The following is a 15,093-nucleotide window of genomic DNA, read 5'->3' as shown; positions in this document are numbered from 1 at the left end:
CGCTGCTTTTTATCAAAAGCAGAGTTTACAACATTGTGATCCATTCCAGGCCAGGGAAAGGGATAATACAGGGAGTAATAGAATGTATGTGAGAGGTAGAGGGAGAGCTAGAGGAAGAGCTAGAGGGAATTATACTTCAAACAGAACACATTGATTAGTGCCCCTGCTTTAGGACTACCTGATTATTGTAAACCATTTCACTTGTATGCGAGGGACAATTGTAAAACCATGGCTGCTGTCTGTGCCCAAGAGCATGGTGGAGGCAATATGCGTCCCGTAGCTTTCTTTTCCAAAGTAGTTCCAATACCGGTACAAGGGATGCCGGCGTGTCTCCGAGCATTGGCAGCTTGCACCATGGCTGTAGAGATGGTTGAAACAATCACATTAGGCCATCCAATAGTACTACACACTAGTCACCAAGTTTTACATCTTGTAAAAAATGTCACTACCCAACACATGACTTCTCAAAGACTTTCTGGTTATGAATGTATATTACTGAATAATACAAATCTGACTATTAAATATAGTAGTGTATCCTCAGGGCCAACTCAAATACTTAGTGCCTTACTTACAGGATCACCAGACTTTCCAACAGACCATAGAGGTAATACACCACATTACCACACCAAGACCTGACTTGATGGATAAACCTTTTGACCATGCTGATAATGTGTTTGTTGATGGTTCTTGTTCCCGACCTAGTGACGGTATTTATAAGACAGGCTATGCCGTTGTGCAACTACCAGACATTGTTCTAGATGCAGGCCCCATTCCTTATCCTTCTGCACAAGCTGCAGAATTAATAGCACTCACAAAAGTATGTAAATTGTTTGAAAATAAATCTGTTAACATTTACACTGACTCTTGCTATGCTTTTGGGGTTGTGCATGATTTTGGTATGATATGGAAACAACGTGGTTTTGTTTCAGCAGATGGCAAGACCATCTCTCATACAGACCTGATTAATGACCTTTTAGAGGCCATACAACTCCCAAAGGACATAGCGATCATACATTGCCGTGCACATACATACAAGTCTGACCCTACTTCCTTGGGTAATGTGCTTGAAGATAAAATTGCTAAAGAGGCTGCTTATGTTTCTCATACACCCGGATCCACCATCCGTATGTATGCTGTTTTAGCCCCACCTTCATGTCTTACAGACCATATGCTTCTTGAACTCCAGGGACATGCCACTCCTAGTGACATATCTTTCTGGACTACTAATGGGTTAACTTTAGATGAGAATGGTTTGTTTTCTAAAGAGGGGAAGGTGGGCATACCGGAAAGCAGTGCACCACTCTTTATAGCACAAGCCCATGGTGTTGGACACCTAGGTATAAAACCAACAAATGGTTATATGGGCATATTCTGTTATGTGCTATAACAACATTCTTATTTCCTGTGGGCCCCTTATGCAGATGTGAAGTTAACTACGTTTTTTATATATTTCCTGTGACCTCATGTATGACGTATACATCACTATAAATTCTTTGTGTGTTCTTCAATAAGGGGGACTTTTGTGAAAACACTCAGTTGCATGTGTGTGTGATTTCAGTGGTCACCCCAGGGCCCTGAAGAAAACGTGTGCCGCACCCTTATCAGCCAGAGCAGAGCTAAGAAACAAAAGAAGTAACCCTACAGGAAACATTTTCTTAAAAACAGGAGGGGGAGCGAACGGAATACCTGGTCTATCCCACTCCTTAGTAACAATGTCCGAAATCCTCTTAGGGACCGGAAAAACATCAGTGTAAACAGGAACCTCTAAATATTTGTCCATTTTACACAATTTCTCTGGAACTACAATAGAGTCACAATCATCCAGAGTTGCTAAAACCTCCCTGAGCAATAAGCAGAGGTGTTCCAGCTTAAATTTATTTTGAAAAAAGTTTTATTAATTTTAGTTCCAAAAACATAACAAGTTCAGACATGTACAATCAGCATACAAGTACAATAAATGCATTTCAAATGTTGTCAGGTTCATATCTCTTTTTAACAGTTTTAAGGTTCAAAAGTTCAGGTGTTCTTACTCTAAAGTCCGTAGGTGTCTTAGATTCTTATTACAGTTAGCCACAGCTCAGAACATAACATATCCTAATTTACGAAATCTAGAACATAAGGGTTAAGTAGTCAACAGTCTATGCCTTCAGAATGATACAAGTGATAAATATACAGTGGTTATCCGTTGACAATTGATCCCGGCTCTCCCCCCATCTCTCTTGTATCTGTGGGACTAACCCCACAGGTCTCTGTATTTCTTTGCCTGTTGGCTTCATGGTACATAATGAAAGGTTCCCATTGGGCTATAAATTCCTCCTTCATATTTAAGGTATCTGCTGCTAAACTAGCCATTTCATAGTGGTAAATGATTTTATTCTTGATAAATGTGAAACTCAGAGGTGTTGTTTTCCAGTATTGAGCAATACAGATTCTGACTACTGTGCAGATGGTCATCACTATTTTTTGGTGTTGTTTTAGGATGCTAGGAATCGGGAAATGTAATAATGCTTGTTCGGGGGATAATGTGATGTTCTTATGGAATATTAAATGGAGGAATTCTGAGGTTTTTCCCCATATCTCTCTAGCCCTGCCACACTCCCACCACATATGAATATACGTGCCCCTATCATTACAACCTCTGTAACAGGGGTTTATAGAAGGTTTATTCGAGTCTCCATATCGAATTGGGTAAATGTACCATTTGAACGCTACCTTAAGGTAGTTCTCCTTCATGATGGCATTGTGTGTAAACGAGAGACCCTTTGCTAGGTTAGTCTTCCAAGTCTCCAGAGGCCAGGTCTTATTTAAGTCTTGTTCCCACTTCAATATATTTGGGGATTTTGTTTCTTTAAATTGGTTATTGAATGTAGGGTATAGTAGGGAGATTGTCCCATGCGTCATCTCTTTGGACAGGCATATTGACTCGAAAGCTGTACTCACTGGCAATCTCAAAAGCCCTGTTATTTCTCTTGTTCTGGATTTTAACTGCAAGTAGTGATACCATATATTTCTATCGTGTGGGTCTATGTCTCTATATTGTTCGTATGTGATAAAGCCTCCATCTATGTATACATCAGCAATCCTATAAAGTCCCTTATTAGCCCATTTGTTTTGTATATTTGATTCTATTGTGGTCTGTGGTAATACTAAGGGAGTCAGCCTAGAGTTATTCTGAACTATGGGGAATTTGGTAATCAGTTTATTCCACAAGAAGATTGTGTGGGATATTGCTACAAATTTAAGTAGTGGAGTGGTACTGAGTTTTTTTGGGGTCCAAAGTAGTTCCAGCTTAAATTTAAATGCCGTCATATCTGAATCTGTCTGAGTGAACATCTTTCCTGAATCAGAAATCTCTCCCTCCGATAGCAAATCCCTCATCCCTACCTCTGAACATTGTGAGGGTATATCGGATACGGCTACTAAAGCGTCATAAGGCTCAGCATTTGTTCTTAACCCAGAGCTACTGCGCTTCCCTTGCAACCCTGGCAGTTTAGATAAAACCTCTGTGAGGGTAGTATTCATAACTGAGGCCATATCTTGCAAGGTGAAAGAATTAGACGCACTAGAGGTACTTGGCGTCGCTTGTGCGGGCGTTACTGGTTGTGACACTTGGGGAGAACTAGATGGCAAAACCTGATTTCCTTCTGTCTGAGAATCATCCAGTGCCAAACTCTTATAAGTCAAAATATGCTGTTTGCAATTTATAGACATACCAGTACAAGTGGGACACATTCTAAGAGGGGGTTCCACAATGGCTTCTAAACAAATTGAGCAATGAGTTTCCTCAGTGTCAGACATGTTGAACAGGCTAGTAATGAGACAAGCAAGCTTGGAAAACACCTTATTTAATGAAAAAATAACAATTTTCAAAAATGGTACTATGCCTATAAGAGAAAAAAATGCATACACAAACTGCAAAACTCCTTAAAATTACTCCAAATTTTCCGAAATTTTTACAGTAGACACACTAAGCTATGGTAAGATTGCACCACAAGCAATTTAACATTTAACCCCCAAATAAACAAACCGGATTGACAAACTGCCAAAAAAACGGTAAAACCCCTGCCAGCACCTTGCCACAGCTCTGCTGTGGTGCTTACCTGCCCTTAGGGATAGATAATGTGGGGATAAGGCTTAGATTAGGCCCAAGAACTCCCCTCCGGTGTTGTAGCTTGCTGCCTGACTGTATAAAACAACTGCGCAACTGAGGCGTGAAATTAGGCCCCGCCCACCGCACTCGATGTTGCTAAGGCCCTTAGAAAAATCTACCAAGAGTTTTTCCAGCCATGAGGGTTATCAAAACCCCCAAAAAGCCAAGTGTACCCTCATATAGATGTCCCTTCAAATAATAAAAAACGTTACTCCCAGAACACATAAACGTTTGGTTATCTATCATTCAAACTGAGTGCCCATAAATTAAGCCCTTAATGCAAGCAAGTAAAGCCCCTCAAAGACTAGGACTACTGCTTCCCCTTCCCCTTATGGGGATACTGTCAGCCTTTCTGAGTTATCACAGTCTCTACAGAAAAAATGACTGAACATAAATCATTGCTGTATAGCAAGAAACCGTTCCTCACACTGAAGTTTTCCTGTACTCCTCAGCTTCTGTGGGAACAGCAGTGGACCTTAGTTACAAATGCTAAGATCATTATCCTCTAGGCAGAAATCTTCATCCTATTTACAACTGGTTGCAAGAAGGGACTTGCTCCCAAAAGAATACACACTATAGCACTCCGGACTTGTATATATCATGTGTACTGAACAAGGATACAGGATATTGACAAATGCTAGTGATTGAATTTAAAATGTAACTTTTAATAGTATATGTTAAAATAGGATTAGAAATTAAAAACACACTTAAACTGCAAATGGTAGTGGATACATATAGGTTAATTATTGTTGGTTCATTTCCACCTTAATTTTAATATGTGCTAGGAGTCGTAACTAGTCTGGGCACCTGAAGTAAACAGTGTGATGCCTTGCCTAGAGTGAAAGTAAATACAGTACAATTTAGTTAATCTCTATCACTCTAGTTGCTGGGTATGCTTTAGTGTCTCCTATATACCTTTGAGTCTTTTATTATCTGGTGAATTGACTGGCAGACACGTTACTCCGTATTCATGCTACTATCACGCTCTCAAAAGATTCTGGGCGTGTTTTTAATAACATTGTACCTCCTATATTCCTATCTCTTATAACTAACAATGCCTATTGTAGGTATTCGATGCTGTAGGTAGAGGTTTAATACATTTTCAATTTGGTAGTACTCTATTGATTTCGTCTCTGCAGAAAAGCATTACTTGTTTAGTGTGCGGATTATAGCAGATCCGTTATTAGCAATATTAATGCTGTTCCTAATATTAAGTAAGAAGAGCGTAACGAATAGTACGTCTATTTAGATTTGCTATCAAATACACTTGCTATTATATTAGCTTAACTACTGCAGAGAAAGTGCTGCATATTAAGTGTGCGGGGTATAGCTAATCCTTTAATGTCAGTATTATTCGCTGTTATTAATACTTAATATGGAGAGCGTAATAAATGCTTCCTCAATTGGGATTCACTCTCGCATATACTTGTCAGCGTGATAGTATGAAAAGCACTACGAATAATTCGTCGATTAGGATTCGCTATCAAATGTACTTATTAATGTGAACCCCCATTCCTCACTTTCTGTGCCATTCGTGTTCTGTTGAGTATCATTGCTCTTAGTAATTTCCTCTATTGATACCTACACATTTAGCTTGCTGTATAGTACCATTCATAGATTTGTTAGTTATAGTTTGACCCGCTTATGTAAGATTGCGGTCAGTAATATCGTTGTGTTTTAACACAACTGAAAACACACACGATTAGTAACTGGATTCATTAGGCTTTACAAACTTTAAGATAAAACATTGTTAGTATCGTTTAGAGAGAGCAGCTAGACAGTTTGCAACTGGAATTTTAATTTACTTGCAAATACTCAGAGTCTAGGTTGCAGCTGTCAGCGGTGCTTGCTCTCTACTTAATATTAAGAGTTATAGGACTATATCATTCCAAAGGTGGAAACTGATCTCATGTAACTCCAATAGCACCAGTATCGACTACAGTAATTTTATATGCAGCTTAAGGCTTGCCTAAAAACACAGGAGCTCCTAGGACTCCTCACCATTTCCCTATCTTTCCTGACATGTTTCGCCGTGACCCGGCTTTTTCAAAGGACATCGCGCCGCGGGAAACTTGGCTTTTTATAGCGTGTGGTTCACGCCCACTAGGGTTGTCATTCATTGAAGTAGACTTTGATTGGTTCTGGGGTTATCACACCCCTTCTATGATGTTCTGAGACATTTCGCATTCACTACTGTTTATTTCCTTCCAATTTACTTTTCTTACCAATGTTAATTGTAACATAAGTACAGCGTTTGGAGAATAGACTAATTTTTCGTCTTTATTCATAGTTGATCTTTGATATTTATAGTATTTTAATGCATATTGGTAAATGTATTTGATACTTCGCAATCCACGATTATTAACTCTTTATAGCTTCTTTTTGGTATCACTCATTAAACAGGTTAATCCTCATCTTGAGTGTTTAATATAACACTGTGTATCGTTTATTTGCCTTTTATATAATGATGCATTTTAGAGACATGTTTTCTCTGAATGGTATCTTTACGGACTCCTATATTTTACTTATCTGATTTTTTAGTCTTCATCATATTTACAGTTAGAAGTCTCCCCGTGGGGTTTTAGTAACATTCTATATATTCTATATTGGAAAAAGTGGATTAAACCACATTAGCCTCACAGGATGTTGGACTTTTCTAGCTTTGCCCGTGAAGAAGTTGCACTGTCGTAAATTAATTCCTATATTTAGTGATATTATAGTGTCTTTAGTATAATTTTTCTTAATTTTACTTTAATTTGACATCATTGAGTGAATAGTGAAATAACACAGATGCCTTTATTACATGATGTGTGATTTTAGTACGTGTTTGAGTGTATGGCTGACATTGTCAAATATGTCCATATTGAAATATTATGTGAAACAAACCTGCTATTAAAGTGTGAATAGTGCTTTGTGATTTAATAAACTAAAATTAACTAATATGTGTGAAAGTGTGTTTAAAAATCAACAGTGAGTATTTGTTTTATTAATTCAACTTTGTTGTGTGGGTACAATCTTCCACTAGGCTAGACCTTATTATTTTATTGTTTATTTTTTATTCATTATTCTTCTAAGACAAATAGTTTTTCTTGGTTTTAATATCAAATGTTAAGATGATATTTAACAATTGATGCATACCATGCAGAATTATTGCTGAGTGATATTTTTTGTGTAGAGATAATAATACTCATCCCCTTGGATGGTTACATTGTGTTATGTGTACCAAATTGTATCTATATGCATTTATATGATATTGAGATCTTATAGCAGTATTTGTTTGTGCTTTAAGAAACATTATTTATGTTTTTATAATATTATATCCTTGGGATATTATAGGAAGGCAGAAAAGTTGTTTTGTTCATTAAGGCCATAAGGTTGTACTGTGTTTAGTAGAAAGATCCATCTACTTTCAGCCTGCAGGAGTTTTGTTTCAATGTCTCCTCCTCTGATGCCTACACTTATTCTTTGAATACCATAACATTTCAGTTCTGATTGTTTAGAATTGTGTTTAGAATAGAAGTGACAAGCTACTGATGTTAGTTGTTTGCCTGCATCCAAGTCTTTTGAGGCATTTTTAATATTTCTTAAATGTTCTTGTACTCTCGTACGGATCTTTCTGGTTGTCATGCCTATGTATGTTAACCCCTTAATGACACAAATTGTGTGAAGATACTTCAAAACAACTGGCATATTTTAAGGTCAGATCCAATATTATCACGTATACTAGGAGACAAAGTGCAAACCGGATACAGGAGAACCAAAAATCTAAAAGATCTAATAAGCCCAAGTCACTTTGGAGGCCAGAGAACCAGAGGAGCAATCTCAAAAGGGTCACATAAATGTGGGACATGTAGTACTTGTACCTACATGGTCAAAAGACTCGACATTCAGGATCGTTTCAATAAAACTCACAAAATCAATGAGTACATCAATTGCCACACAGAAGGGGTAATTTATGCACTAACCTGCAAATGTAATTTAACCCCTTAAGGACCAGCGACGTACCCTGTATGTCACTGGCCTTTTTTTAGGACTTGATTGTTTTATAGTGCAGACTTGCCACCAGTGTTGAGACTGCTCTATTCCACAAAGCCTGCTGGAGGGAGGGCATTAATAACGTGTTCTTTCTAGACTTGTGCTATTATGTCCTGAAAAAAACCCTTAACGACCAGTGACATACAGGGTACATTGTGGTCATTAAGGGGTTAACATACATAGGCATGACAACCAGAAAGATCCGTACGAGAGTACAAGAACATTTAAGAAATATTAAAAATGCCTCAAAAGACTTGGATGCAGGCAAACAACTAACATCAGTAGCTTGTCACTTCTATTCTAAACACAATTCTAAACAATCAGAACTGAAATGTTATGGTATTCAAAGAATAAGTGTAGGCATCAGAGGAGGAGACATTGAAACAAAACTCCTGCAGGCTGAAAGTAGATGGATCTTTCTACTAAACACAGTACAACCTTATGGCCTTAATGAACAAAACAACTTTTCTGCCTTCCTATAATATCCCAAGGATATAATATTATAAAAACATAAATAATGTTTCTTAAAGCACAAACAAATACTGCTATAAGATCTCAATATCATATAAATGCATATAGATACAATTTGGTACACATAACACAATGTAACCATCCAAGGGGATGAGTATTATTATCTCTACACAAAAAATATCACTCAGCAATAATTCTGCATGGTATGCATCAATTGTTAAATATCATCTTAACATTTGATATTAAAACCAAGAAAAACTATTTGTCTTAGAAGAATAATGAATAAAAAATAAACAATAAAATAATAAGGTCTAGCCTAGTGGAAGATTGTACCCACACAACAAAGTTGAATTAATAAAACAAATACTCACTGTTGATTTTTAAACACACTTTCACACATATTAGTTAATTTTAGTTTATTAAATCACAAAGCACTATTCACACTTTAATAGCAGGTTTGTTTCACATAATATTTCAATATGGACATATTTGACAATGTCAGCCATACACTCAAACACGTACTTAAATCACACATCATGTAATAAAGGCATCTGTGTTATTTCACTATTCACTCAATGATGTCAAATTAAAGTAAAATTAAGAAAAATTATACTAAAGACACTATAATATCACTAAATATAGGAATTAATTTACGACAGTGCAACTTCTTCACGGGCAAAGCTAGAAAAGTCCAACATCCTGTGAGGCTAATGTGGTTTAATCCACTTTTTCCAATATAGAATATATAGAATGTTACTAAAACCCCACGGGGAGACTTCTAACTGTAAATATGATGAAGACTAAAAAATCAGATAAGTAAAATATAGGAGTCCGTAAAGATACCATTCAGAGAAAACATGTCTCTAAAATGCATCATTATATAAAAGGCAAATAAACGATACACAGTGTTTTTTTTTTTTTAAATTCGTTTTTATTAAAGGAATCAAGCGCTTACAACATCTCTACAATAGTCATTACATGTATAGACAGTGAGTTCCTCGAATGAACAGTTATGCAGTGATACAGCAGTTTGGTTTCCATTTCACAAGTGTGAACAGTTCAGTGTGAGCAATTAAAAGTCATTGCCGAGGTGGCATGTCGCAGAAGTAATGTTCATAGTTCAGGTTTCAGCACAAAGTTGCGCACTTCATTCCTTAAAACATTTTAATTTTAAACATTTAAAAAACATTGAAAACATGTAAAATAACTATCTATATAAATTTGACCAAGTTTCTATAGGCAATTTGACTGTGAATCTTTCCATTTCCAATAAGGAATAGCTGAAGAGGGTGAGAGGGTGGGAGGAGGGGAAGGGAGAAAAAAAAAACAAAAACAAAAAAACTATAAGTAAGTGTGTGTGGTAACCTGGGTTGAGTATTCGGCTTTAATCCCTTTCCCTCCCTTTAGAATAACATCACTTCCAAGGGTTCTCGGCTTTGTGTGTTTTGCCCTGTGTGTTCTGCCCCTTCACTCAGTGTCATGAGTTGCATTGTTTCCAAGTGAGCAAAAGGTTTCAGCACTTGATTTCGAATGTCTGGGTCAAGCGAGTCTAGGAATGCCCCCCATTTTTTCAAGAAGGGGCGCAGTCTATGTTTTGTATCAAGTCGAACATCATATTGTTCCACAAAGAGTTGTTTAAGCAATAGGTGTTTCAGTTGTGCTATTGTTGGAGCTTGTCTAATTAGCCATCTTGCAAGAATGCATTGTCTAGCCAGGATAGTATATAATGTGAGGAATTTGTGTAACCTTTTGTGTGGGTTTTCCCATTTCAGCATGAAAATTTCTGCCTCTGTGAATACTACGTCTACCTGCAGTGTAATTTTAAGCCAATATTGACATTGACTCCAGAACCTCCTTATCTTCGAGCAAGTGTAAAAATAGTGATGGAATGATGGGGTCGCAGCGCCACATTTAACACATCTATCCTGGATTGAGCTATTCCACTTCGATAATCTATGGGGCGTGATGTAGTCCATGTGTAGGATCCTGACCTGTGCTTCTCTGTGTGATATTGCCATTGTTGCTTGCTGTGTGTGTTCTAGGCTCACCCTGACGTCTTGTGTCGTCACTGCTGTTAAACAGATATTATTATACCTAATTGAGATGTCCTCTAGGATCTGTGACTCTTTCTGTTGTATCAGGCGGGTGTATATATGAGAAAGAGAGAAGGACCCTGCTCTAAATAGTGTTTGGGAAACTGCAAAGGGTGACGCATCCCAAAATCCCACATTCGAGGATTGCAGTGAAGTTATATAGTGACGCAGCTGTAAGTAGGCGTAGAAGTGTTTATTTGGGATTGAGTATTTAGTTCTTAAATCTTGGAATGACCGTACCGCGTGGTGTAAAGGATCCAGGACATCTCCGACCAGCGTTAGGCCAGATTTGCTCCAGATTCGGAATGGTTCCTGATCGTTCCCCGCAGGGAAGTCTGGATTTCCGATTATTGGGATGAATTTTGGTGAGGGTATGTCGGCTTTTAGGTGTTTATGGATTCCTTGCCAGGCCCTAAGAGGGTCTGTGTAGAGTATGTTATTATATATCCCCGGCGGGATTGTTTTTTGGTCTCCATAAGGTAGGTAGGACAGTGCCATAGGAGCCACCACTGCCCTTTCAAGGCTGGCATCACAGAAATGTCCTGTGTTCAGCTGCCAATCTATGACAAGACGGGCCAGTGTCGCCCAGTTATACAGTCTAAGATTCGGAAGGCCTAGCCCTCCCGCTGAGCATGGAAGCTGAAGCTTCTCCATTGCTATTCTCGGTTTGCCTTTTTTCCAAATGAACTGAGATATTGCTCGGTTAAGCGACTGTGTATCTGCTTTGGTCATGAGGAATGGCAGCATAAGCAAGGGATAGAGTATCTTGGGCAATATTGTCATCTTGATCAGGTTGACCCTGCCTGACAGTCCCAGAGGGAGATTGAGCCAGTTAGATAGTTGGGATATGATTTGGGCACTTTTTTCCGAAATATTCAGTTTGTAGATGCTTGAGGGGTCCCTATGCAGGTGTATACCTAGATAGGTCAGTTTCTCCGTCACCTCAACAAATGGGAAGTCATGTGTGGATTGAGGGTGTTTATTGAGCCACATTACCTCAGATTTGGAGGCGTTTATTCTGTACCCGGAGAAGCTGCCGAAATCAGCTATCGTTCGGAGGATATTGGGTATATGGGTTCGCGGGGAATCAACGAATAGTAGCATATCATCCGCGTATAGCGCAAGGTGTAGGGGGATTCCTTTAATTTTGATTCCTGGGAAAGTGTGTCTAAGCTTTATTGCCAATGGTTCCAGTGCCAAATTGAACAGCAGCGGGGACAGGGGGCATCCCTGCCTAGTACCTCGCTGTAGAGGAAAGTCTCCCGAGAAAAGCCCATTGGAAAGGACCCGTGCCACCGGCTTATCGTAAATTTTACTTAATACATTTAGAAACGGGCCATCAAAGCCGAACTTACGCAAAGAGTCTATCAGATGCGGCCATTCTACTCGGTCGAAGGCCTTCTCCGCGTCCAAGGACAGCAGGAAGGCCTCCGATGAGGTCTGCGTGGCACTGCTCTTCCCTTTTGACCAGTAATGTTCTATAACATGTAAGACCCTTCGGAGATTTACCACCGAGGTGCGCCTGAACACAAAGCCAGTTTGATCTGGGTGTATCAGATCTGGCAGAATCGTCCGCAGCCTATTCGCCATAATTTTAGTGAACAGCTTATAGTCCACGTTTAGGAGCGAAATCGGTCTGTAGGACTCTGGGAGCGAGTGGTCTTTACCAGGTTTGGGGATCAATGTGATATGAGCCGCCGTGAACTCTTTAGAGGGTTGTGTTTCAGTCAGCATCAAAGCATTGAATACTTTAATGAGTGTCGTAGTTAGTTGCGGTTGCAAAGCCTTATAGAACTCCGATGGGAGTCCATCTGGGCCTGGTGTCTTACCTATGGGGAGACCTTTGATGGTGTTGATTAATTCATCTCGTGTGATTGTGGCGTTTAGTGCATCTCTTTGGTCTGAGCTAATTTGAGGTAGTTCTACTGAGCTCCAGAATTGAGCCATTGTTTCTGTTGGTGCTGGTGCCTGTTTAGTATAAAGAAGTGTATAGTATGATTTAAAACATTCCACTATGTTTTCAGGGTTGTTATATGTTTTATTTTTCCAGCGCAGAGCGCTCACTCCAGTTTTTACAGAGTGTGGTTTGGTTAGGGCCGCCAATAGTTTACCTGCCCTACTTCCAAATCTATAAATTTTACCCGCTGTCTTTAGCAGTCCTGCCGCTGCTTGTTGGTTTGTGAATGCTTCTAGGTCTGCTTTGGCAACTATGTATCTGTCATATGCTGTTCTTGACCCATTCTGTAGGTATAATAGATAGGCCTGTCCAAACTGTTCTTGCAAGGTTCTATATCTATATTGGGTTTTGTGTTTTACTTTTGCAACATAAGAGATTATATTGCCTGCCAGCACAGTTTTAGCTGTCTCCCAAAAGAGCTTAGGGTTGTCTACATGTGCTGCATTGTCTGTTGCAAAATCCGTCCAAGAGTGCTGTAAGAACTTAACAAAGGCTTCTGACTTGACTAAATATGTGGGGAAACGAAGTATGTTCCTATTAGTTTGGTGTTTGGTAGTTCTCAGTGTTAGTTCTACCGGAGCATGGTCTGAGATTAGTATGTCGTGTATTCTACAACCCTGCACCTCATCTGATAATTTATTGGCTATAAGAAAGAGATCTATCCGAGATAGTGTATGTTTGGCCTTTGAAAAGCATGTGTATTCTTTGCTTTCTGGATTATACAATCTCCATATGTCGCATGTATTAGTGTCCCTATGGAACATGTTAAATATCTTAGATTCGTATCTGGCTTTATAATTTTTTTTGGGGTCTTTAAGTCTGAGTGGTTCTAGCCACTGCCTGTCTAGTGTATGTGTGGGGGAGATATTGAAGTCCCCTCCAATTATCAATTTAGATCCCATATGAGGAACCAAGGTCTTTATCAAGTCTTGCCAGAACTTCGTATCTCTGTGATTTGGCGCATACAAATTGCAGAATGTGTAATCTATGGAGTCTACTGTTGCTTCAGCTATGATATATCTACAGTTAGGATCTAGGTGAACGTTTTTAATATTGACAACCACCCTCTTCCCAAATATTATGGCTAAGCCTCTGCTGGCGCTGGTGTGGGAGCAGAAAACTACATGATTTACCCACTCTCTCTGTAATTTCTGGTGTTCTGTATCTGTAAGGTGCGTCTCTTGTAACATTGCGATATCTGCTCCTAATTTTCTAAGGTGGTTGAAGGCCGCCTTGCGTTTGATGGGAGTATTAAGACCCCCCACGTTCCACGTTATCACTTTAAGAGGCATTTGTACATGTTTGAGTTATGTCGTGTAGCAGAAGAAAAAAAAAAAAAAAAAAAAAAGGGGAAGGGGGGGGGGGGGGGAGGGAGAGAGGAGGGGAGAGTGAAGTAGGATAACAGGTATTCTTCATATTTATGAGTTGACCAGGACACAACTAGAATACTTTCCAATTTGTTGTAAGCGGTTCCCTGTGTCATTCTGAGAGTCTTGTCCGAAGAATAGTCTGGGTTTGGGAATTATTTTCTGTCCAGCGTAAGTGTAGTGGGTCATTTGTGAGAGTGGCAATCTCCCTACTGTTGTGTGTATCTTTCTGTTTTGCGAATGCCCTTCATCTTTATCATTGTGTACCTCACTTGTAATGGTGTGAGTTATCAGGTGAGCAGAATTATCCATCGTGCAGGTTCTGTGTGTCATGTAAGAAGGCGGGGGGCCTGGGTTAAGGGTGCTGCATGTGAGTGGGAATGTGAGAGTGTTCTGTCCACACTATGTGGGGTGTGTCCGTAATGGTGGGTAAGTAGTGTCCCCTCTCTTCCTTTCCTGTCCTCCCTCCTCTCTGTCCCCCCCCCCCCCCCGATATTAATGTGGTATATTCTATCTTCTATATTCTAGGCAATTGAGTTTACCTATTTTGGCCATCCTATTCAAAACAAACATGGAACATTTAACAAAATAAAAGTACATGCATTTCTTGGTTTTACCAGAGATTTCCTTTCTAGCCATCATTAGGTTTAAGTAGTTGATATGTTAATATAGACAAATTAAAGCAAATGAAAACATTCAATGTAGTGCAATAGAGTCTGTTACCGTTCTTGGTCATCTTATTCAAAACAAGTATAAAACATTTAACTAAACAATAGTATATGTAATTATCTCTTTTCTTTCCATCATTGGGTTTAATTAGCTGTCCTATTAATATAAACAAGTTAAAACAAATTAAAACCTTCAAACTTAATATAACAATAGAACCTATGCTAGAAGAAGTTACATTTTTAAATGTAGCTGGTGCTTTGCAGTTGTGTAACATTACCCTGGAGGTCAGAGGTGACCTCTCATTATAGTAGTCCATCCTTATGGTCCACGGACCTCTTTCAATCTGTAAAT

The 15,093-nt window shown here is 39.0% G+C and overlaps 1 protein-coding gene across 1 annotated transcript in view; it reads right to left on the bottom strand.

Annotated features, from left to right (window-relative positions):
- LOC128659847 (oocyte zinc finger protein XlCOF6-like) overlaps positions 1-15,093 on the bottom strand; it is a 122,810-nt gene that overhangs the window by 56,517 nt on the left and 51,200 nt on the right. The window lies entirely within an intron of this gene.

The sequence above is a fragment of the Bombina bombina genome, chromosome 5, assembly GCF_027579735.1.
Source record: "Bombina bombina isolate aBomBom1 chromosome 5, aBomBom1.pri, whole genome shotgun sequence".
Taxonomy (NCBI): domain Eukaryota; kingdom Metazoa; phylum Chordata; class Amphibia; order Anura; family Bombinatoridae; genus Bombina; species Bombina bombina.
This window is presented reverse-complemented; position numbering and strand designations above follow the sequence as displayed.